Genomic DNA, 19,577 nt, shown 5'->3' with positions numbered 1-19,577 from the left:
GCAGGCTTGTGCATTTGCACCTCGGCGCTGACTGCCCTGCAGCTCGCTGAAGAGTTTGGATGAAGCCCGGACGGTCATGTCAGAGAAAAAAAAAAAAAAAAAAAAAAGAAAAAGAAAAGAAAAGAAAAGAAAAGAAAAGAAAAGAAAGACACAGAAGGACATGAAAAAGCAAGAAACCCAAAGCTGTGTGTTTGATTTCCTGGCCGGTGCGCTCTCTGGTGGCTGTATGTGTCACAGAACGGTGGTGTCAGAAAAATAAAAACCAAAGACACAAATGCATGACAAGGAAACCAAAGTACCCAAAGCTGTTTGTGGGGGTGTGTGAGTGATTTTCCTTCTCTTTGGTGGATGCCAGCAAAAGCCGGAAAACTTACAGCACCTGGTATTCCCAGGCGGTCTCCCATCCAAGTACTAACCAGGCCCGACCCTGCTTAGCTTCCGAGATCGGACGAGATCGGGCGTGTTCAGGGTGGTGTGGCCGTAAGCGAAGGGTTGTGTGGAGCAGAGCCCTTTAAGCGCTGCCTGCACCAGACTCCTGCCTGCTCCCAGCGGCCCCTTCACCCACTCACTCTGTGCCACTGATTGGTGCACCTGCTGAGCGGACACACCCACCTGCAGCCAAAACGGTGACCTTTCACCCCAGCAGGTGCGCCACAGCGGCCTTCCACACACACACACCTGCGTGGGCTCGTCACCGAGACGGCAGCGTTTCTAGAGGGTGCAGGCTTGTGCATTTGCACCTCGGCGCTGACTGCCCTGCAGCTCGCTGAAGAGTTTGGATGAAGCCCGGACGGTCATGTCAGAGAAAAAAAAAAAAAAAAAAAAAAGAAAAAGAAAAGAAAAGAAAAGAAAAGAAAGACACAGAAGGACATGAAAAAGCAAGAAACCCAAAGCTGTGTGTTTGATTTCCTGGCCGGTGCGCTCTCTGGTGGCTGTATGTGTCACAGAACGGTGGTGTCAGAAAAATAAAAACCAAAGACACAAATGCATGACAAGGAAACCAAAGTACCCAAAGCTGTTTGTGGGGGTGTGTGAGTGATTTTCCTTCTCTTTGGTGGATGCCAGCAAAAGCCGGAAAACTTACAGCACCTGGTATTCCCAGGCGGTCTCCCATCCAAGTACTAACCAGGCCCGACCCTGCTTAGCTTCCGAGATCGGACGAGATCGGGCGTGTTCAGGGTGGTGTGGCCGTAAGCGAAGGGTTGTGTGGAGCAGAGCCCTTTAAGCGCTGCCTGCACCAGACTCCTGCCTGCTCCCAGCGGCCCCTTCACCCACTCACTCTGTGCCACTGATTGGTGCACCTGCTGAGCGGACACACCCACCTGCAGCCAAAACGGTGACCTTTCACCCCAGCAGGTGCGCCACAGCGGCCTTCCACACACACACACCTGCGTGGGCGCGTCACCGAGACGGCAGCGTTTCTAGAGGGTGCAGGCTTGTGCATTTGCACCTCGGCGCTGACTGCCCTGCAGCTCGCTGAAGAGTTTGGATGAAGCCCGGACGGTCATGTCAGAGAAAAAAAAAAAAAAAAAAAAAAGAAAAAGAAAGAAAAGAAAAGAAAAGAAAGACACAGAAGGACATGAAAAAGCAAGAAACCCAAAGCTGTGTGTTTGATTTCCTGGCCGGTGCGCTCTCTGGTGGCTGTATGTGTCACAGAACGGTGGTGTCAGAAAAATAAAAACCAAAGACACAAATGCATGACAAGGAAACCAAAGTACCCAAAGCTGTTTGTGGGGGTGTGTGAGTGATTTTCCTTCTCTTTGGTGGATGCCAGCAAAAGCCGGAAAACTTACAGCACCTGGTATTCCCAGGCGGTCTCCCATCCAAGTACTAACCAGGCCCGACCCTGCTTAGCTTCCGAGATCGGACGAGATCGGGCGTGTTCAGGGTGGTATGGCCGTAAGCGAAGGGTTGTGTGGAGCAGAGCCCTTTAAGCGCTGCCTGCACCAGACTCCTGCCTGCTCCCAGCGGCCCCTTCACCCACTCACTCTGTGCCACTGATTGGTGCACCTGCTGAGCGGACACACCCACCTGCAGCCAAAACGGTGACCTTTCACCCCAGCAGGTGCGCCACAGCGGCCTTCCACACACACACACCTGCGTGGGCTCGTCACCGAGACGGCAGCGTTTCTAGAGGGTGCAGGCTTGTGCATTTGCACCTCGGCGCTGACTGCCCTGCAGCTCGCTGAAGAGTTTGGATGAAGCCCGGACGGTCATGTCAGAGAAAAAAAAAAAAAAAAAAAAAAGAAAAAGAAAAGAAAAGAAAAGAAAAGAAAAGAAAAGAAAAGAAAAGAAAAGAAAGACACAGAAGGACATGAAAAAGCAAGAAACCCAAAGCTGTGTGTTTGATTTCCTGGCCGGTGCGCTCTCTGGTGGCTGTATGTGTCACAGAACGGTGGTGTCAGAAAAATAAAAACCAAAGACACAAATGCATGACAAGGAAACCAAAGTACCCAAAGCTGTTTGTGGGGGTGTGTGAGTGATTTTCCTTCTCTTTGGTGGATGCCAGCAAAAGCCGGAAAACTTACAGCACCTGGTATTCCCAGGCGGTCTCCCATCCAAGTACTAACCAGGCCCGACCCTGCTTAGCTTCCGAGATCGGACGAGATCGGGCGTGTTCAGGGTGGTATGGCCGTAAGCGAAGGGTTGTGTGGAGCAGAGCCCTTTAAGCGCTGCCTGCACCAGACTCCTGCCTGCTCCCAGCGGCCCCTTCACCCACTCACTCTGTGCCACTGATTGGTGCACCTGCTGAGCGGACACACCCACCTGCAGCCAAAACGGTGACCTTTCACCCCAGCAGGTGCGCCACAGCGGCCTTCCACACACACACACCTGCGTGGGCTCGTCACCGAGACGGCAGCGTTTCTAGAGGGTGCAGGCTTGTGCATTTGCACCTCGGCGCTGACTGCCCTGCAGCTCGCTGAAGAGTTTGGATGAAGCCCGGACGGTCATGTCAGAGAAAAAAAAAAAAAAAAAAAAAAGAAAAAGAAAAGAAAAGAAAAGAAAAGAAAAGAAAAGAAAAGAAAAGAAAAGAAAGACACAGAAGGACATGAAAAAGCAAGAAACCCAAAGCTGTGTGTTTGATTTCCTGGCCGGTGCGCTCTCTGGTGGCTGTATGTGTCACAGAACGGTGGTGTCAGAAAAATAAAAACCAAAGACACAAATGCATGACAAGGAAACCAAAGTACCCAAAGCTGTTTGTGGGGGTGTGTGAGTGATTTTCCTTCTCTTTGGTGGATGCCAGCAAAAGCCGGAAAACTTACAGCACCTGGTATTCCCAGGCGGTCTCCCATCCAAGTACTAACCAGGCCCGACCCTGCTTAGCTTCCGAGATCGGACGAGATCGGGCGTGTTCAGGGTGGTGTGGCCGTAAGCGAAGGGTTGTGTGGAGCAGAGCCCTTTAAGCGCTGCCTGCACCAGACTCCTGCCTGCTCCCAGCGGCCCCTTCACCCACTCACTCTGTGCCACTGATTGGTGCACCTGCTGAGCGGACACACCCACCTGCAGCCAAAACGGTGACCTTTCACCCCAGCAGGTGCGCCACAGCGGCCTTCCACACACACACACCTGCGTGGGCTCGTCACCGAGACGGCAGCGTTTCTAGAGGGTGCAGGCTTGTGCATTTGCACCTCGGCGCTGACTGCCCTGCAGCTCGCTGAAGAGTTTGGATGAAGCCCGGACGGTCATGTCAGAGAAAAAAAAAAAAAAAAAAAAAAGAAAAAGAAAAGAAAAGAAAAGAAAAGAAAGACACAGAAGGACATGAAAAAGCAAGAAACCCAAAGCTGTGTGTTTGATTTCCTGGCCGGTGCGCTCTCTGGTGGCTGTATGTGTCACAGAACGGTGGTGTCAGAAAAATAAAAACCAAAGACACAAATGCATGACAAGGAAACCAAAGTACCCAAAGCTGTTTGTGGGGGTGTGTGAGTGATTTTCCTTCTCTTTGGTGGATGCCAGCAAAAGCCGGAAAACTTACAGCACCTGGTATTCCCAGGCGGTCTCCCATCCAAGTACTAACCAGGCCCGACCCTGCTTAGCTTCCGAGATCGGACGAGATCGGGCGTGTTCAGGGTGGTATGGCCGTAAGCGAAGGGTTGTGTGGAGCAGAGCCCTTTAAGCGCTGCCTGCACCAGACTCCTGCCTGCTCCCAGCGGCCCCTTCACCCACTCACTCTGTGCCACTGATTGGTGCACCTGCTGAGCGGACACACCCACCTGCAGCCAAAACGGTGACCTTTCACCCCAGCAGGTGCGCCACAGCGGCCTTCCACACACACACACCTGCGTGGGCTCGTCACCGAGACGGCAGCGTTTCTAGAGGGTGCAGGCTTGTGCATTTGCACCTCGGCGCTGACTGCCCTGCAGCTCGCTGAAGAGTTTGGATGAAGCCCGGACGGTCATGTCAGAGAAAAAAAAAAAAAAAAAAAAAAGAAAAAGAAAAGAAAAGAAAAGAAAAGAAAAGAAAGACACAGAAGGACATGAAAAAGCAAGAAACCCAAAGCTGTGTGTTTGATTTCCTGGCCGGTGCGCTCTCTGGTGGCTGTATGTGTCACAGAACGGTGGTGTCAGAAAAATAAAAACCAAAGACACAAATGCATGACAAGGAAACCAAAGTACCCAAAGCTGTTTGTGGGGGTGTGTGAGTGATTTTCCTTCTCTTTGGTGGATGCCAGCAAAAGCCGGAAAACTTACAGCACCTGGTATTCCCAGGCGGTCTCCCATCCAAGTACTAACCAGGCCCGACCCTGCTTAGCTTCCGAGATCGGACGAGATCGGGCGTGTTCAGGGTGGTGTGGCCGTAAGCGAAGGGTTGTGTGGAGCAGAGCCCTTTAAGCGCTGCCTGCACCAGACTCCTGCCTGCTCCCAGCGGCCCCTTCACCCACTCACTCTGTGCCACTGATTGGTGCACCTGCTGAGCGGACACACCCACCTGCAGCCAAAACGGTGACCTTTCACCCCAGCAGGTGCGCCACAGCGGCCTTCCACACACACACACCTGCGTGGGCGCGTCACCGAGACGGCAGCGTTTCTAGAGGGTGCAGGCTTGTGCATTTGCACCTCGGCGCTGACTGCCCTGCAGCTCGCTGAAGAGTTTGGATGAAGCCCGGACGGTCATGTCAGAGAAAAAAAAAAAAAAAAAAAAAAGAAAAAGAAAGAAAAGAAAAGAAAAGAAAGACACAGAAGGACATGAAAAAGCAAGAAACCCAAAGCTGTGTGTTTGATTTCCTGGCCGGTGCGCTCTCTGGTGGCTGTATGTGTCACAGAACGGTGGTGTCAGAAAAATAAAAACCAAAGACACAAATGCATGACAAGGAAACCAAAGTACCCAAAGCTGTTTGTGGGGGTGTGTGAGTGATTTTCCTTCTCTTTGGTGGATGCCAGCAAAAGCCGGAAAACTTACAGCACCTGGTATTCCCAGGCGGTCTCCCATCCAAGTACTAACCAGGCCCGACCCTGCTTAGCTTCCGAGATCGGACGAGATCGGGCGTGTTCAGGGTGGTATGGCCGTAAGCGAAGGGTTGTGTGGAGCAGAGCCCTTTAAGCGCTGCCTGCACCAGACTCCTGCCTGCTCCCAGCGGCCCCTTCACCCACTCACTCTGTGCCACTGATTGGTGCACCTGCTGAGCGGACACACCCACCTGCAGCCAAAACGGTGACCTTTCACCCCAGCAGGTGCGCCACAGCGGCCTTCCACACACACACACCTGCGTGGGCTCGTCACCGAGACGGCAGCGTTTCTAGAGGGTGCAGGCTTGTGCATTTGCACCTCGGCGCTGACTGCCCTGCAGCTCGCTGAAGAGTTTGGATGAAGCCCGGACGGTCATGTCAGAGAAAAAAAAAAAAAAAAAAAAAAGAAAAAGAAAAGAAAAGAAAAGAAAAGAAAAGAAAAGAAAAGAAAAGAAAAGAAAGACACAGAAGGACATGAAAAAGCAAGAAACCCAAAGCTGTGTGTTTGATTTCCTGGCCGGTGCGCTCTCTGGTGGCTGTATGTGTCACAGAACGGTGGTGTCAGAAAAATAAAAACCAAAGACACAAATGCATGACAAGGAAACCAAAGTACCCAAAGCTGTTTGTGGGGGTGTGTGAGTGATTTTCCTTCTCTTTGGTGGATGCCAGCAAAAGCCGGAAAACTTACAGCACCTGGTATTCCCAGGCGGTCTCCCATCCAAGTACTAACCAGGCCCGACCCTGCTTAGCTTCCGAGATCGGACGAGATCGGGCGTGTTCAGGGTGGTGTGGCCGTAAGCGAAGGGTTGTGTGGAGCAGAGCCCTTTAAGCGCTGCCTGCACCAGACTCCTGCCTGCTCCCAGCGGCCCCTTCACCCACTCACTCTGTGCCACTGATTGGTGCACCTGCTGAGCGGACACACCCACCTGCAGCCAAAACGGTGACCTTTCACCCCAGCAGGTGCGCCACAGCGGCCTTCCACACACACACACCTGCGTGGGCGCGTCACCGAGACGGCAGCGTTTCTAGAGGGTGCAGGCTTGTGCATTTGCACCTCGGCGCTGACTGCCCTGCAGCTCGCTGAAGAGTTTGGATGAAGCCCGGACGGTCATGTCAGAGAAAAAAAAAAAAAAAAAAAAAAGAAAAAGAAAGAAAAGAAAAGAAAAGAAAGACACAGAAGGACATGAAAAAGCAAGAAACCCAAAGCTGTGTGTTTGATTTCCTGGCCGGTGCGCTCTCTGGTGGCTGTATGTGTCACAGAACGGTGGTGTCAGAAAAATAAAAACCAAAGACACAAATGCATGACAAGGAAACCAAAGTACCCAAAGCTGTTTGTGGGGGTGTGTGAGTGATTTTCCTTCTCTTTGGTGGATGCCAGCAAAAGCCGGAAAACTTACAGCACCTGGTATTCCCAGGCGGTCTCCCATCCAAGTACTAACCAGGCCCGACCCTGCTTAGCTTCCGAGATCGGACGAGATCGGGCGTGTTCAGGGTGGTGTGGCCGTAAGCGAAGGGTTGTGTGGAGCAGAGCCCTTTAAGCGCTGCCTGCACCAGACTCCTGCCTGCTCCCAGCGGCCCCTTCACCCACTCACTCTGTGCCACTGATTGGTGCACCTGCTGAGCGGACACACCCACCTGCAGCCAAAACGGTGACCTTTCACCCCAGCAGGTGCGCCACAGCGGCCTTCCACACACACACACCTGCGTGGGCGCGTCACCGAGACGGCAGCGTTTCTAGAGGGTGCAGGCTTGTGCATTTGCACCTCGGCGCTGACTGCCCTGCAGCTCGCTGAAGAGTTTGGATGAAGCCCGGACGGTCATGTCAGAGAAAAAAAAAAAAAAAAAAAAAAGAAAAAGAAAGAAAAGAAAAGAAAAGAAAGACACAGAAGGACATGAAAAAGCAAGAAACCCAAAGCTGTGTGTTTGATTTCCTGGCCGGTGCGCTCTCTGGTGGCTGTATGTGTCACAGAACGGTGGTGTCAGAAAAATAAAAACCAAAGACACAAATGCATGACAAGGAAACCAAAGTACCCAAAGCTGTTTGTGGGGGTGTGTGAGTGATTTTCCTTCTCTTTGGTGGATGCCAGCAAAAGCCGGAAAACTTACAGCACCTGGTATTCCCAGGCGGTCTCCCATCCAAGTACTAACCAGGCCCGACCCTGCTTAGCTTCCGAGATCGGACGAGATCGGGCGTGTTCAGGGTGGTATGGCCGTAAGCGAAGGGTTGTGTGGAGCAGAGCCCTTTAAGCGCTGCCTGCACCAGACTCCTGCCTGCTCCCAGCGGCCCCTTCACCCACTCACTCTGTGCCACTGATTGGTGCACCTGCTGAGCGGACACACCCACCTGCAGCCAAAACGGTGACCTTTCACCCCAGCAGGTGCGCCACAGCGGCCTTCCACACACACACACCTGCGTGGGCTCGTCACCGAGACGGCAGCGTTTCTAGAGGGTGCAGGCTTGTGCATTTGCACCTCGGCGCTGACTGCCCTGCAGCTCGCTGAAGAGTTTGGATGAAGCCCGGACGGTCATGTCAGAGAAAAAAAAAAAAAAAAAAAAAAGAAAAAGAAAAGAAAAGAAAAGAAAAGAAAAGAAAAGAAAAGAAAAGAAAAGAAAGACACAGAAGGACATGAAAAAGCAAGAAACCCAAAGCTGTGTGTTTGATTTCCTGGCCGGTGCGCTCTCTGGTGGCTGTATGTGTCACAGAACGGTGGTGTCAGAAAAATAAAAACCAAAGACACAAATGCATGACAAGGAAACCAAAGTACCCAAAGCTGTTTGTGGGGGTGTGTGAGTGATTTTCCTTCTCTTTGGTGGATGCCAGCAAAAGCCGGAAAACTTACAGCACCTGGTATTCCCAGGCGGTCTCCCATCCAAGTACTAACCAGGCCCGACCCTGCTTAGCTTCCGAGATCGGACGAGATCGGGCGTGTTCAGGGTGGTGTGGCCGTAAGCGAAGGGTTGTGTGGAGCAGAGCCCTTTAAGCGCTGCCTGCACCAGACTCCTGCCTGCTCCCAGCGGCCCCTTCACCCACTCACTCTGTGCCACTGATTGGTGCACCTGCTGAGCGGACACACCCACCTGCAGCCAAAACGGTGACCTTTCACCCCAGCAGGTGCGCCACAGCGGCCTTCCACACACACACACCTGCGTGGGCGCGTCACCGAGACGGCAGCGTTTCTAGAGGGTGCAGGCTTGTGCATTTGCACCTCGGCGCTGACTGCCCTGCAGCTCGCTGAAGAGTTTGGATGAAGCCCGGACGGTCATGTCAGAGAAAAAAAAAAAAAAAAAAAAAAGAAAAAGAAAAGAAAAGAAAAGAAAAGAAAAGAAAAGAAAAGAAAAGAAAAGAAAGACACAGAAGGACATGAAAAAGCAAGAAACCCAAAGCTGTGTGTTTGATTTCCTGGCCGGTGCGCTCTCTGGTGGCTGTATGTGTCACAGAACGGTGGTGTCAGAAAAATAAAAACCAAAGACACAAATGCATGACAAGGAAACCAAAGTACCCAAAGCTGTTTGTGGGGGTGTGTGAGTGATTTTCCTTCTCTTTGGTGGATGCCAGCAAAAGCCGGAAAACTTACAGCACCTGGTATTCCCAGGCGGTCTCCCATCCAAGTACTAACCAGGCCCGACCCTGCTTAGCTTCCGAGATCGGACGAGATCGGGCGTGTTCAGGGTGGTATGGCCGTAAGCGAAGGGTTGTGTGGAGCAGAGCCCTTTAAGCGCTGCCTGCACCAGACTCCTGCCTGCTCCCAGCGGCCCCTTCACCCACTCACTCTGTGCCACTGATTGGTGCACCTGCTGAGCGGACACACCCACCTGCAGCCAAAACGGTGACCTTTCACCCCAGCAGGTGCGCCACAGCGGCCTTCCACACACACACACCTGCGTGGGCTCGTCACCGAGACGGCAGCGTTTCTAGAGGGTGCAGGCTTGTGCATTTGCACCTCGGCGCTGACTGCCCTGCAGCTCGCTGAAGAGTTTGGATGAAGCCCGGACGGTCATGTCAGAGAAAAAAAAAAAAAAAAAAAAAAGAAAAAGAAAAGAAAAGAAAAGAAAAGAAAAGAAAAGAAAAGAAAAGAAAAGAAAGACACAGAAGGACATGAAAAAGCAAGAAACCCAAAGCTGTGTGTTTGATTTCCTGGCCGGTGCGCTCTCTGGTGGCTGTATGTGTCACAGAACGGTGGTGTCAGAAAAATAAAAACCAAAGACACAAATGCATGACAAGGAAACCAAAGTACCCAAAGCTGTTTGTGGGGGTGTGTGAGTGATTTTCCTTCTCTTTGGTGGATGCCAGCAAAAGCCGGAAAACTTACAGCACCTGGTATTCCCAGGCGGTCTCCCATCCAAGTACTAACCAGGCCCGACCCTGCTTAGCTTCCGAGATCGGACGAGATCGGGCGTGTTCAGGGTGGTGTGGCCGTAAGCGAAGGGTTGTGTGGAGCAGAGCCCTTTAAGCGCTGCCTGCACCAGACTCCTGCCTGCTCCCAGCGGCCCCTTCACCCACTCACTCTGTGCCACTGATTGGTGCACCTGCTGAGCGGACACACCCACCTGCAGCCAAAACGGTGACCTTTCACCCCAGCAGGTGCGCCACAGCGGCCTTCCACACACACACACCTGCGTGGGCTCGTCACCGAGACGGCAGCGTTTCTAGAGGGTGCAGGCTTGTGCATTTGCACCTCGGCGCTGACTGCCCTGCAGCTCGCTGAAGAGTTTGGATGAAGCCCGGACGGTCATGTCAGAGAAAAAAAAAAAAAAAAAAAAAAGAAAAAGAAAAGAAAAGAAAAGAAAAGAAAGACACAGAAGGACATGAAAAAGCAAGAAACCCAAAGCTGTGTGTTTGATTTCCTGGCCGGTGCGCTCTCTGGTGGCTGTATGTGTCACAGAACGGTGGTGTCAGAAAAATAAAAACCAAAGACACAAATGCATGACAAGGAAACCAAAGTACCCAAAGCTGTTTGTGGGGGTGTGTGAGTGATTTTCCTTCTCTTTGGTGGATGCCAGCAAAAGCCGGAAAACTTACAGCACCTGGTATTCCCAGGCGGTCTCCCATCCAAGTACTAACCAGGCCCGACCCTGCTTAGCTTCCGAGATCGGACGAGATCGGGCGTGTTCAGGGTGGTATGGCCGTAAGCGAAGGGTTGTGTGGAGCAGAGCCCTTTAAGCGCTGCCTGCACCAGACTCCTGCCTGCTCCCAGCGGCCCCTTCACCCACTCACTCTGTGCCACTGATTGGTGCACCTGCTGAGCGGACACACCCACCTGCAGCCAAAACGGTGACCTTTCACCCCAGCAGGTGCGCCACAGCGGCCTTCCACACACACACACCTGCGTGGGCTCGTCACCGAGACGGCAGCGTTTCTAGAGGGTGCAGGCTTGTGCATTTGCACCTCGGCGCTGACTGCCCTGCAGCTCGCTGAAGAGTTTGGATGAAGCCCGGACGGTCATGTCAGAGAAAAAAAAAAAAAAAAAAAAAAGAAAAAGAAAAGAAAAGAAAAGAAAAGAAAAGAAAAGAAAGACACAGAAGGACATGAAAAAGCAAGAAACCCAAAGCTGTGTGTTTGATTTCCTGGCCGGTGCGCTCTCTGGTGGCTGTATGTGTCACAGAACGGTGGTGTCAGAAAAATAAAAACCAAAGACACAAATGCATGACAAGGAAACCAAAGTACCCAAAGCTGTTTGTGGGGGTGTGTGAGTGATTTTCCTTCTCTTTGGTGGATGCCAGCAAAAGCCGGAAAACTTACAGCACCTGGTATTCCCAGGCGGTCTCCCATCCAAGTACTAACCAGGCCCGACCCTGCTTAGCTTCCGAGATCGGACGAGATCGGGCGTGTTCAGGGTGGTGTGGCCGTAAGCGAAGGGTTGTGTGGAGCAGAGCCCTTTAAGCGCTGCCTGCACCAGACTCCTGCCTGCTCCCAGCGGCCCCTTCACCCACTCACTCTGTGCCACTGATTGGTGCACCTGCTGAGCGGACACACCCACCTGCAGCCAAAACGGTGACCTTTCACCCCAGCAGGTGCGCCACAGCGGCCTTCCACACACACACACCTGCGTGGGCTCGTCACCGAGACGGCAGCGTTTCTAGAGGGTGCAGGCTTGTGCATTTGCACCTCGGCGCTGACTGCCCTGCAGCTCGCTGAAGAGTTTGGATGAAGCCCGGACGGTCATGTCAGAGAAAAAAAAAAAAAAAAAAAAAAGAAAAAGAAAAGAAAAGAAAAGAAAAGAAAAGAAAAGAAAAGAAAAGAAAAGAAAGACACAGAAGGACATGAAAAAGCAAGAAACCCAAAGCTGTGTGTTTGATTTCCTGGCCGGTGCGCTCTCTGGTGGCTGTATGTGTCACAGAACGGTGGTGTCAGAAAAATAAAAACCAAAGACACAAATGCATGACAAGGAAACCAAAGTACCCAAAGCTGTTTGTGGGGGTGTGTGAGTGATTTTCCTTCTCTTTGGTGGATGCCAGCAAAAGCCGGAAAACTTACAGCACCTGGTATTCCCAGGCGGTCTCCCATCCAAGTACTAACCAGGCCCGACCCTGCTTAGCTTCCGAGATCGGACGAGATCGGGCGTGTTCAGGGTGGTGTGGCCGTAAGCGAAGGGTTGTGTGGAGCAGAGCCCTTTAAGCGCTGCCTGCACCAGACTCCTGCCTGCTCCCAGCGGCCCCTTCACCCACTCACTCTGTGCCACTGATTGGTGCACCTGCTGAGCGGACACACCCACCTGCAGCCAAAACGGTGACCTTTCACCCCAGCAGGTGCGCCACAGCGGCCTTCCACACACACACACCTGCGTGGGCTCGTCACCGAGACGGCAGCGTTTCTAGAGGGTGCAGGCTTGTGCATTTGCACCTCGGCGCTGACTGCCCTGCAGCTCGCTGAAGAGTTTGGATGAAGCCCGGACGGTCATGTCAGAGAAAAAAAAAAAAAAAAAAAAAAGAAAAAGAAAAGAAAAGAAAAGAAAAGAAAGACACAGAAGGACATGAAAAAGCAAGAAACCCAAAGCTGTGTGTTTGATTTCCTGGCCGGTGCGCTCTCTGGTGGCTGTATGTGTCACAGAACGGTGGTGTCAGAAAAATAAAAACCAAAGACACAAATGCATGACAAGGAAACCAAAGTACCCAAAGCTGTTTGTGGGGGTGTGTGAGTGATTTTCCTTCTCTTTGGTGGATGCCAGCAAAAGCCGGAAAACTTACAGCACCTGGTATTCCCAGGCGGTCTCCCATCCAAGTACTAACCAGGCCCGACCCTGCTTAGCTTCCGAGATCGGACGAGATCGGGCGTGTTCAGGGTGGTATGGCCGTAAGCGAAGGGTTGTGTGGAGCAGAGCCCTTTAAGCGCTGCCTGCACCAGACTCCTGCCTGCTCCCAGCGGCCCCTTCACCCACTCACTCTGTGCCACTGATTGGTGCACCTGCTGAGCGGACACACCCACCTGCAGCCAAAACGGTGACCTTTCACCCCAGCAGGTGCGCCACAGCGGCCTTCCACACACACACACCTGCGTGGGCTCGTCACCGAGACGGCAGCGTTTCTAGAGGGTGCAGGCTTGTGCATTTGCACCTCGGCGCTGACTGCCCTGCAGCTCGCTGAAGAGTTTGGATGAAGCCCGGACGGTCATGTCAGAGAAAAAAAAAAAAAAAAAAAAAAGAAAAAGAAAAGAAAAGAAAAGAAAAGAAAAGAAAAGAAAGACACAGAAGGACATGAAAAAGCAAGAAACCCAAAGCTGTGTGTTTGATTTCCTGGCCGGTGCGCTCTCTGGTGGCTGTATGTGTCACAGAACGGTGGTGTCAGAAAAATAAAAACCAAAGACACAAATGCATGACAAGGAAACCAAAGTACCCAAAGCTGTTTGTGGGGGTGTGTGAGTGATTTTCCTTCTCTTTGGTGGATGCCAGCAAAAGCCGGAAAACTTACAGCACCTGGTATTCCCAGGCGGTCTCCCATCCAAGTACTAACCAGGCCCGACCCTGCTTAGCTTCCGAGATCGGACGAGATCGGGCGTGTTCAGGGTGGTGTGGCCGTAAGCGAAGGGTTGTGTGGAGCAGAGCCCTTTAAGCGCTGCCTGCACCAGACTCCTGCCTGCTCCCAGCGGCCCCTTCACCCACTCACTCTGTGCCACTGATTGGTGCACCTGCTGAGCGGACACACCCACCTGCAGCCAAAACGGTGACCTTTCACCCCAGCAGGTGCGCCACAGCGGCCTTCCACACACACACACCTGCGTGGGCTCGTCACCGAGACGGCAGCGTTTCTAGAGGGTGCAGGCTTGTGCATTTGCACCTCGGCGCTGACTGCCCTGCAGCTCGCTGAAGAGTTTGGATGAAGCCCGGACGGTCATGTCAGAGAAAAAAAAAAAAAAAAAAAAAAGAAAAAGAAAAGAAAAGAAAAGAAAAGAAAGACACAGAAGGACATGAAAAAGCAAGAAACCCAAAGCTGTGTGTTTGATTTCCTGGCCGGTGCGCTCTCTGGTGGCTGTATGTGTCACAGAACGGTGGTGTCAGAAAAATAAAAACCAAAGACACAAATGCATGACAAGGAAACCAAAGTACCCAAAGCTGTTTGTGGGGGTGTGTGAGTGATTTTCCTTCTCTTTGGTGGATGCCAGCAAAAGCCGGAAAACTTACAGCACCTGGTATTCCCAGGCGGTCTCCCATCCAAGTACTAACCAGGCCCGACCCTGCTTAGCTTCCGAGATCGGACGAGATCGGGCGTGTTCAGGGTGGTATGGCCGTAAGCGAAGGGTTGTGTGGAGCAGAGCCCTTTAAGCGCTGCCTGCACCAGACTCCTGCCTGCTCCCAGCGGCCCCTTCACCCACTCACTCTGTGCCACTGATTGGTGCACCTGCTGAGCGGACACACCCACCTGCAGCCAAAACGGTGACCTTTCACCCCAGCAGGTGCGCCACAGCGGCCTTCCACACACACACACCTGCGTGGGCTCGTCACCGAGACGGCAGCGTTTCTAGAGGGTGCAGGCTTGTGCATTTGCACCTCGGCGCTGACTGCCCTGCAGCTCGCTGAAGAGTTTGGATGAAGCCCGGACGGTCATGTCAGAGAAAAAAAAAAAAAAAAAAAAAAGAAAAAGAAAAGAAAAGAAAAGAAAAGAAAAGAAAAGAAAAGAAAAGAAAAGAAAGACACAGAAGGACATGAAAAAGCAAGAAACCCAAAGCTGTGTGTTTGATTTCCTGGCCGGTGCGCTCTCTGGTGGCTGTATGTGTCACAGAACGGTGGTGTCAGAAAAATAAAAACCAAAGACACAAATGCATGACAAGGAAACCAAAGTACCCAAAGCTGTTTGTGGGGGTGTGTGAGTGATTTTCCTTCTCTTTGGTGGATGCCAGCAAAAGCCGGAAAACTTACAGCACCTGGTATTCCCAGGCGGTCTCCCATCCAAGTACTAACCAGGCCCGACCCTGCTTAGCTTCCGAGATCGGACGAGATCGGGCGTGTTCAGGGTGGTGTGGCCGTAAGCGAAGGGTTGTGTGGAGCAGAGCCCTTTAAGCGCTGCCTGCACCAGACTCCTGCCTGCTCCCAGCGGCCCCTTCACCCACTCACTCTGTGCCACTGATTGGTGCACCTGCTGAGCGGACACACCCACCTGCAGCCAAAACGGTGACCTTTCACCCCAGCAGGTGCGCCACAGCGGCCTTCCACACACACACACCTGCGTGGGCGCGTCACCGAGACGGCAGCGTTTCTAGAGGGTGCAGGCTTGTGCATTTGCACCTCGGCGCTGACTGCCCTGCAGCTCGCTGAAGAGTTTGGATGAAGCCCGGACGGTCATGTCAGAGAAAAAAAAAAAAAAAAAAAAAAGAAAAAGAAAGAAAAGAAAAGAAAAGAAAGACACAGAAGGACATGAAAAAGCAAGAAACCCAAAGCTGTGTGTTTGATTTCCTGGCCGGTGCGCTCTCTGGTGGCTGTATGTGTCACAGAACGGTGGTGTCAGAAAAATAAAAACCAAAGACACAAATGCATGACAAGGAAACCAAAGTACCCAAAGCTGTTTGTGGGGGTGTGTGAGTGATTTTCCTTCTCTTTGGTGGATGCCAGCAAAAGCCGGAAAACTTACAGCACCTGGTATTCCCAGGCGGTCTCCCATCCAAGTACTAACCAGGCCCGACCCTGCTTAGCTTCCGAGATCGGACGAGATCGGGCGTGTTCAGGGTGGTATGGCCGTAAGCGAAGGGTTGTGTGGAGCAGAGCCCTTTAAGCGCTGCCTGCACCAGACTCCTGCCTGCTCCCAGCGGCCCCTTCACCCACTCACTCTGTGCCACTGATTGGTGCACCTGCTGAGCGGACACACCCACCTGCAGCCAAAACGGTGACCTTTCACCCCAGCAGGTGCGCCACAGCGGCCTTCCACACACACACACCTGCGTGGGCTCGTCACCGAGACGGCAGCGTTTCTAGAGGGTGCAGGCTTGTGCATTTGCACCTCGGCGCTGACTGCCCTGCAGCTCGCTGAAGAGTTTGGATGAAGCCCGGACGGTCATGTCAGAGAAAAAAAAAAAAAAAAAAAAAAGAAAAAGAAAAGAAAAGAAAAGAAAAGAAAAGAAAAGAAAAGAAAAGAAAAGAAAGACACAGAAGGACATGAAAAAGCAAGAAACCCAAAGCTGTGTGTTTGATTTCCTGGCCGGTGCGCTCTCTGGTGGCTGTATGTGTCACAGAACGGTGGTGTCAGAAAAATAAAAACCAAAGACACAAATGCATGACAAGGAAACCAAAGTACCCAAAGCTGTTTGTGGGGGTGTGTGAGTGATTTTCCTTCTCTTTGGTGGATGCCAGCAAAAGCCGGAAAACTTACAGCACCTGGTATTCCCAGGCGGTCTCCCATCCAAGTACTAACCAGGCCCGACCCTGCTTAGCTTCCGAGATCGGACGAGATCGGGCGTGTTCAGGGTGGTGTGGCCGTAAGCGAAGGGTTGTGTGGAGCAGAGCCCTTTAAGCGCTGCCTGCACCAGACTCCTGCCTGCTCCCAGCGGCCCCTTCACCCACTCACTCTGTGCCACTGATTGGTGCACCTGCTGAGCGGACACACCCACCTGCAGCCAAAACGGTGACCTTTCACCCCAGCAGGTGCGCCACAGCGGCCTTCCACACACACACACCTGCGTGGGCTCGTCACCGAGACGGCAGCGTTTCTAGAGGGTGCAGGCTTGTGCATTTGCACCTCGGCGCTGACTGCCCTGCAGCTCGCTGAAGAGTTTGGATGAAGCCCGGACGGTCATGTCAGAGAAAAAAAAAAAAAAAAAAAAAAGAAAAAGAAAAGAAAAGAAAAGAAAAGAAAGACACAGAAGGACATGAAAAAGCAAGAAACCCAAAGCTGTGTGTTTGATTTCCTGGCCGGTGCGCTCTCTGGTGGCTGTATGTGTCACAGAACGGTGGTGTCAGAAAAATAAAAACCAAAGACACAAATGCATGACAAGGAAACCAAAGTACCCAAAGCTGTTTGTGGGGGTGTGTGAGTGATTTTCCTTCTCTTTGGTGGATGCCAGCAAAAGCCGGAAAACTTACAGCACCTGGTATTCCCAGGCGGTCTCCCATCCAAGTACTAACCAGGCCCGACCCTGCTTAGCTTCCGAGATCGGACGAGATCGGGCGTGTTCAGGGTGGTATGGCCGTAAGCGAAGGGTTGTGTGGAGCAGAGCCCTTTAAGCGCTGCCTGCACCAGACTCCTGCCTGCTCCCAGCGGCCCCTTCACCCACTCACTCTGTGCCACTGATTGGTGCACCTGCTGAGCGGACACACCCACCTGCAGCCAAAACGGTGACCTTTCACCCCAGCAGGTGCGCCACAGCGGCCTTCCACACACACACACCTGCGTGGGCTCGTCACCGAGACGGCAGCGTTTCTAGAGGGTGCAGGCTTGTGCATTTGCACCTCGGCGCTGACTGCCCTGCAGCTCGCTGAAGAGTTTGGATGAAGCCCGGACGGTCATGTCAGAGAAAAAAAAAAAAAAAAAAAAAAGAAAAAGAAAAGAAAAGAAAAGAAAAGAAAAGAAAGACACAGAAGGACATGAAAAAGCAAGAAACCCAAAGCTGTGTGTTTGATTTCCTGGCCGGTGCGCTCTCTGGTGGCTGTATGTGTCACAGAACGGTGGTGTCAGAAAAATAAAAACCAAAGACACAAATGCATGACAAGGAAACCAAAGTACCCAAAGCTGTTTGTGGGGGTGTGTGAGTGATTTTCCTTCTCTTTGGTGGATGCCAGCAAAAGCCGGAAAACTTACAGCACCTGGTATTCCCAGGCGGTCTCCCATCCAAGTACTAACCAGGCCCGACCCTGCTTAGCTTCCGAGATCGGACGAGATCGGGCGTGTTCAGGGTGGTGTGGCCGTAAGCGAAGGGTTGTGTGGAGCAGAGCCCTTTAAGCGCTGCCTGCACCAGACTCCTGCCTGCTCCCAGCGGCCCCTTCACCCACTCACTCTGTGCCACTGATTGGTGCACCTGCTGAGCGGACACACCCACCTGCAGCCAAAACGGTGACCTTTCACCCCAGCAGGTGCGCCACAGCGGCCTTCCACACACACACACCTGCGTGGGCGCGTCACCGAGACGGCAGCGTTTCTAGAGGGTGCAGGCTTGTGCATTTGCACCTCGGCGCTGACTGCCCTGCAGCTCGCTGAAGAGTTTGGATGAAGCCCGGACGGTCATGTCAGAGAAAAAAAAAAAAAAAAAAAAAAGAAAAAGAAAGAAAAGAAAAGAAAAGAAAGACACAGAAGGACATGAAAAAGCAAGAAACCCAAAGCTGTGTGTTTGATTTCCTGGCCGGTGCGCTCTCTGGTGGCTGTATGTGTCACAGAACGGTGGTGTCAGAAAAATAAAAACCAAAGACACAAATGCATGACAAGGAAACCAAAGTACCCAAAGCTGTTTGTGGGGGTGTGTGAGTGATTTTCCTTCTCTTTGGTGGATGCCAGCAAAAGCCGGAAAACTTACAGCACCTGGTATTCCCAGGCGGTCTCCCATCCAAGTACTAACCAGGCCCGACCCTGCTTAGCTTCCGAGATCGGACGAGATCGGGCGTGTTCAGGGTGGTATGGCCGTAAGCGAAGGGTTGTGTGGAGCAGAGCCCTTTAAGCGCTGCCTGCACCAGACTCCTGCCTGCTCCCAGCGGCCCCTTCACCCACTCACTCTGTGCCACTGATTGGTGCACCTGCTGAGCGGACACACCCACCTGCAGCCAAAACGGTGACCTTTCACCCCAGCAGGTGCGCCACAGCGGCCTTCCACACACACACACCTGCGTGGGCTCGTCACCGAGACGGCAGCGTTTCTAGAGGGTGCAGGCTTGTGCATTTGCACCTCGGCGCTGACTGCCCTGCAGCTCGCTGAAGAGTTTGGATGAAGCCCGGACGGTCATGTCAGAGAAAAAAAAAAAAAAAAAAAAAAGAAAAAGAAAAGAAAAGAAAAGAAAAGAAAAGAAAAGAAAAGAAAAGAAAAGAAAGACACAGAAGGACATGAAAAAGCAAGAAACCCAAAGCTGTGTGTTTGATTTCCTGGCCGGTGCGCTCTCTGGTGGCTGTATGTGTCACAGAACGGTGGTGTCAGAAAAATAAAAACCAAAGACACAAATGCATGACAAGGAAACCAAAGTACCCAAAGCTGTTTGTGGGGGTGTGTGAGTGATTTTCCTTCTCTTTGGTGGATGCCAGCAAAAGCCGGAAAACTTACAGCACCTGGTATTCCCAGGCGGTCTCCCATCCAAGTACTAACCAGGCCCAACCCTGCTTAGCTTCCGAGATCGGACGAGATCGGGCGTGTTCAGGGTGGTGTGGCCGTAAGCGAAGGGTTGTGTGGAGCAGAGCCCTTTAAGCGCTGCCTGCACCAGACTCCTGCCTGCTCCCAGCGGCCCCTTCACCCACTCACTCTGTGCCACTGATTGGTGCACCTGCTGAGCGGACACACCCACCTGCAGCCAAAACGGTGACCTTTCACCCCAGCAGGTGCGCCACAGCGGCCTTCCACACACACACACCTGCGTGGGCGCGTCACCGAGACGGCAGCGTTTCTAGAGGGTGCAGGCTTGTGCATTTGCACCTCGGCGCTGACTGCCCTGCAGCTCGCTGAAGAGTTTGGATGAAGCCCGGACGGTCATGTCAGAGAAAAAAAAAAAAAAAAAAAAAAGAAAAAGAAAGAAAAG

At 52.4% G+C, this 19,577-nt stretch overlaps 27 non-coding genes across 27 annotated transcripts; all 27 read right to left on the bottom strand.

Moving 5' to 3' along the window:
- Positions 1-367: 367 nt before the first annotated feature.
- LOC144986301 (5S ribosomal RNA) lies at positions 368-486 on the bottom strand. The gene has a single exon (XR_013650114.1). It is a non-coding gene; the product is annotated as a 5S ribosomal RNA (ribosomal RNA).
- A 591-nt stretch (positions 487-1,077) lies between these two features.
- On the bottom strand, positions 1,078-1,196 carry LOC144986300 (5S ribosomal RNA). Its single transcript, XR_013650113.1, has one exon. It is a non-coding gene; the product is annotated as a 5S ribosomal RNA (ribosomal RNA).
- Positions 1,197-1,786: 590 nt separating this feature from the next.
- LOC144986354 (5S ribosomal RNA) lies at positions 1,787-1,905 on the bottom strand. The gene has a single exon (XR_013650167.1). It is a non-coding gene; the product is annotated as a 5S ribosomal RNA (ribosomal RNA).
- A 616-nt stretch (positions 1,906-2,521) lies between these two features.
- Positions 2,522-2,640, bottom strand: LOC144986343 (5S ribosomal RNA). Its single transcript, XR_013650156.1, has one exon. It is a non-coding gene; the product is annotated as a 5S ribosomal RNA (ribosomal RNA).
- A 616-nt stretch (positions 2,641-3,256) lies between these two features.
- Positions 3,257-3,375, bottom strand: LOC144986299 (5S ribosomal RNA). The gene has a single exon (XR_013650112.1). It is a non-coding gene; the product is annotated as a 5S ribosomal RNA (ribosomal RNA).
- A 591-nt stretch (positions 3,376-3,966) lies between these two features.
- LOC144986332 (5S ribosomal RNA) lies at positions 3,967-4,085 on the bottom strand. Its single transcript, XR_013650145.1, has one exon. It is a non-coding gene; the product is annotated as a 5S ribosomal RNA (ribosomal RNA).
- A 596-nt stretch (positions 4,086-4,681) lies between these two features.
- LOC144986297 (5S ribosomal RNA) lies at positions 4,682-4,800 on the bottom strand. Its single transcript, XR_013650110.1, has one exon. It is a non-coding gene; the product is annotated as a 5S ribosomal RNA (ribosomal RNA).
- Positions 4,801-5,390: 590 nt separating this feature from the next.
- LOC144986321 (5S ribosomal RNA) lies at positions 5,391-5,509 on the bottom strand. Its single transcript, XR_013650134.1, has one exon. It is a non-coding gene; the product is annotated as a 5S ribosomal RNA (ribosomal RNA).
- A 616-nt stretch (positions 5,510-6,125) lies between these two features.
- Positions 6,126-6,244, bottom strand: LOC144986296 (5S ribosomal RNA). The gene has a single exon (XR_013650109.1). It is a non-coding gene; the product is annotated as a 5S ribosomal RNA (ribosomal RNA).
- Positions 6,245-6,834: 590 nt separating this feature from the next.
- On the bottom strand, positions 6,835-6,953 carry LOC144986295 (5S ribosomal RNA). Its single transcript, XR_013650108.1, has one exon. It is a non-coding gene; the product is annotated as a 5S ribosomal RNA (ribosomal RNA).
- Positions 6,954-7,543: 590 nt separating this feature from the next.
- On the bottom strand, positions 7,544-7,662 carry LOC144986309 (5S ribosomal RNA). Its single transcript, XR_013650122.1, has one exon. It is a non-coding gene; the product is annotated as a 5S ribosomal RNA (ribosomal RNA).
- Positions 7,663-8,278: 616 nt separating this feature from the next.
- On the bottom strand, positions 8,279-8,397 carry LOC144986294 (5S ribosomal RNA). Its single transcript, XR_013650107.1, has one exon. It is a non-coding gene; the product is annotated as a 5S ribosomal RNA (ribosomal RNA).
- A 616-nt stretch (positions 8,398-9,013) lies between these two features.
- Positions 9,014-9,132, bottom strand: LOC144986298 (5S ribosomal RNA). Its single transcript, XR_013650111.1, has one exon. It is a non-coding gene; the product is annotated as a 5S ribosomal RNA (ribosomal RNA).
- A 616-nt stretch (positions 9,133-9,748) lies between these two features.
- LOC144986293 (5S ribosomal RNA) lies at positions 9,749-9,867 on the bottom strand. Its single transcript, XR_013650106.1, has one exon. It is a non-coding gene; the product is annotated as a 5S ribosomal RNA (ribosomal RNA).
- Positions 9,868-10,458: 591 nt separating this feature from the next.
- On the bottom strand, positions 10,459-10,577 carry LOC144986287 (5S ribosomal RNA). Its single transcript, XR_013650100.1, has one exon. It is a non-coding gene; the product is annotated as a 5S ribosomal RNA (ribosomal RNA).
- A 601-nt stretch (positions 10,578-11,178) lies between these two features.
- Positions 11,179-11,297, bottom strand: LOC144986292 (5S ribosomal RNA). The gene has a single exon (XR_013650105.1). It is a non-coding gene; the product is annotated as a 5S ribosomal RNA (ribosomal RNA).
- A 616-nt stretch (positions 11,298-11,913) lies between these two features.
- Positions 11,914-12,032, bottom strand: LOC144986291 (5S ribosomal RNA). Its single transcript, XR_013650104.1, has one exon. It is a non-coding gene; the product is annotated as a 5S ribosomal RNA (ribosomal RNA).
- Positions 12,033-12,623: 591 nt separating this feature from the next.
- LOC144986275 (5S ribosomal RNA) lies at positions 12,624-12,742 on the bottom strand. Its single transcript, XR_013650088.1, has one exon. It is a non-coding gene; the product is annotated as a 5S ribosomal RNA (ribosomal RNA).
- Positions 12,743-13,343: 601 nt separating this feature from the next.
- LOC144986290 (5S ribosomal RNA) lies at positions 13,344-13,462 on the bottom strand. The gene has a single exon (XR_013650103.1). It is a non-coding gene; the product is annotated as a 5S ribosomal RNA (ribosomal RNA).
- Positions 13,463-14,053: 591 nt separating this feature from the next.
- LOC144986264 (5S ribosomal RNA) lies at positions 14,054-14,172 on the bottom strand. The gene has a single exon (XR_013650077.1). It is a non-coding gene; the product is annotated as a 5S ribosomal RNA (ribosomal RNA).
- A 616-nt stretch (positions 14,173-14,788) lies between these two features.
- On the bottom strand, positions 14,789-14,907 carry LOC144986289 (5S ribosomal RNA). Its single transcript, XR_013650102.1, has one exon. It is a non-coding gene; the product is annotated as a 5S ribosomal RNA (ribosomal RNA).
- A 590-nt stretch (positions 14,908-15,497) lies between these two features.
- On the bottom strand, positions 15,498-15,616 carry LOC144986252 (5S ribosomal RNA). The gene has a single exon (XR_013650066.1). It is a non-coding gene; the product is annotated as a 5S ribosomal RNA (ribosomal RNA).
- Positions 15,617-16,232: 616 nt separating this feature from the next.
- LOC144986288 (5S ribosomal RNA) lies at positions 16,233-16,351 on the bottom strand. Its single transcript, XR_013650101.1, has one exon. It is a non-coding gene; the product is annotated as a 5S ribosomal RNA (ribosomal RNA).
- A 591-nt stretch (positions 16,352-16,942) lies between these two features.
- Positions 16,943-17,061, bottom strand: LOC144986160 (5S ribosomal RNA). Its single transcript, XR_013649990.1, has one exon. It is a non-coding gene; the product is annotated as a 5S ribosomal RNA (ribosomal RNA).
- A 596-nt stretch (positions 17,062-17,657) lies between these two features.
- LOC144986286 (5S ribosomal RNA) lies at positions 17,658-17,776 on the bottom strand. Its single transcript, XR_013650099.1, has one exon. It is a non-coding gene; the product is annotated as a 5S ribosomal RNA (ribosomal RNA).
- Positions 17,777-18,366: 590 nt separating this feature from the next.
- On the bottom strand, positions 18,367-18,485 carry LOC144986048 (5S ribosomal RNA). Its single transcript, XR_013649878.1, has one exon. It is a non-coding gene; the product is annotated as a 5S ribosomal RNA (ribosomal RNA).
- A 616-nt stretch (positions 18,486-19,101) lies between these two features.
- On the bottom strand, positions 19,102-19,220 carry LOC144985785 (5S ribosomal RNA). Its single transcript, XR_013649615.1, has one exon. It is a non-coding gene; the product is annotated as a 5S ribosomal RNA (ribosomal RNA).
- Between the last annotated feature and the right edge of the window lie 357 nt (positions 19,221-19,577).

Source organism: Oryzias latipes, chromosome 16, assembly GCF_053564925.1.
Source record: "Oryzias latipes strain Hd-rR chromosome 16, Olatipes_Hd-rR_3.1".
In the NCBI taxonomy this organism is placed as follows: domain Eukaryota; kingdom Metazoa; phylum Chordata; class Actinopteri; order Beloniformes; family Adrianichthyidae; genus Oryzias; species Oryzias latipes.
The sequence above is the reverse complement of the archived record's forward strand: the minus strand, read 5'-3'. Positions and strand labels throughout refer to the sequence as shown.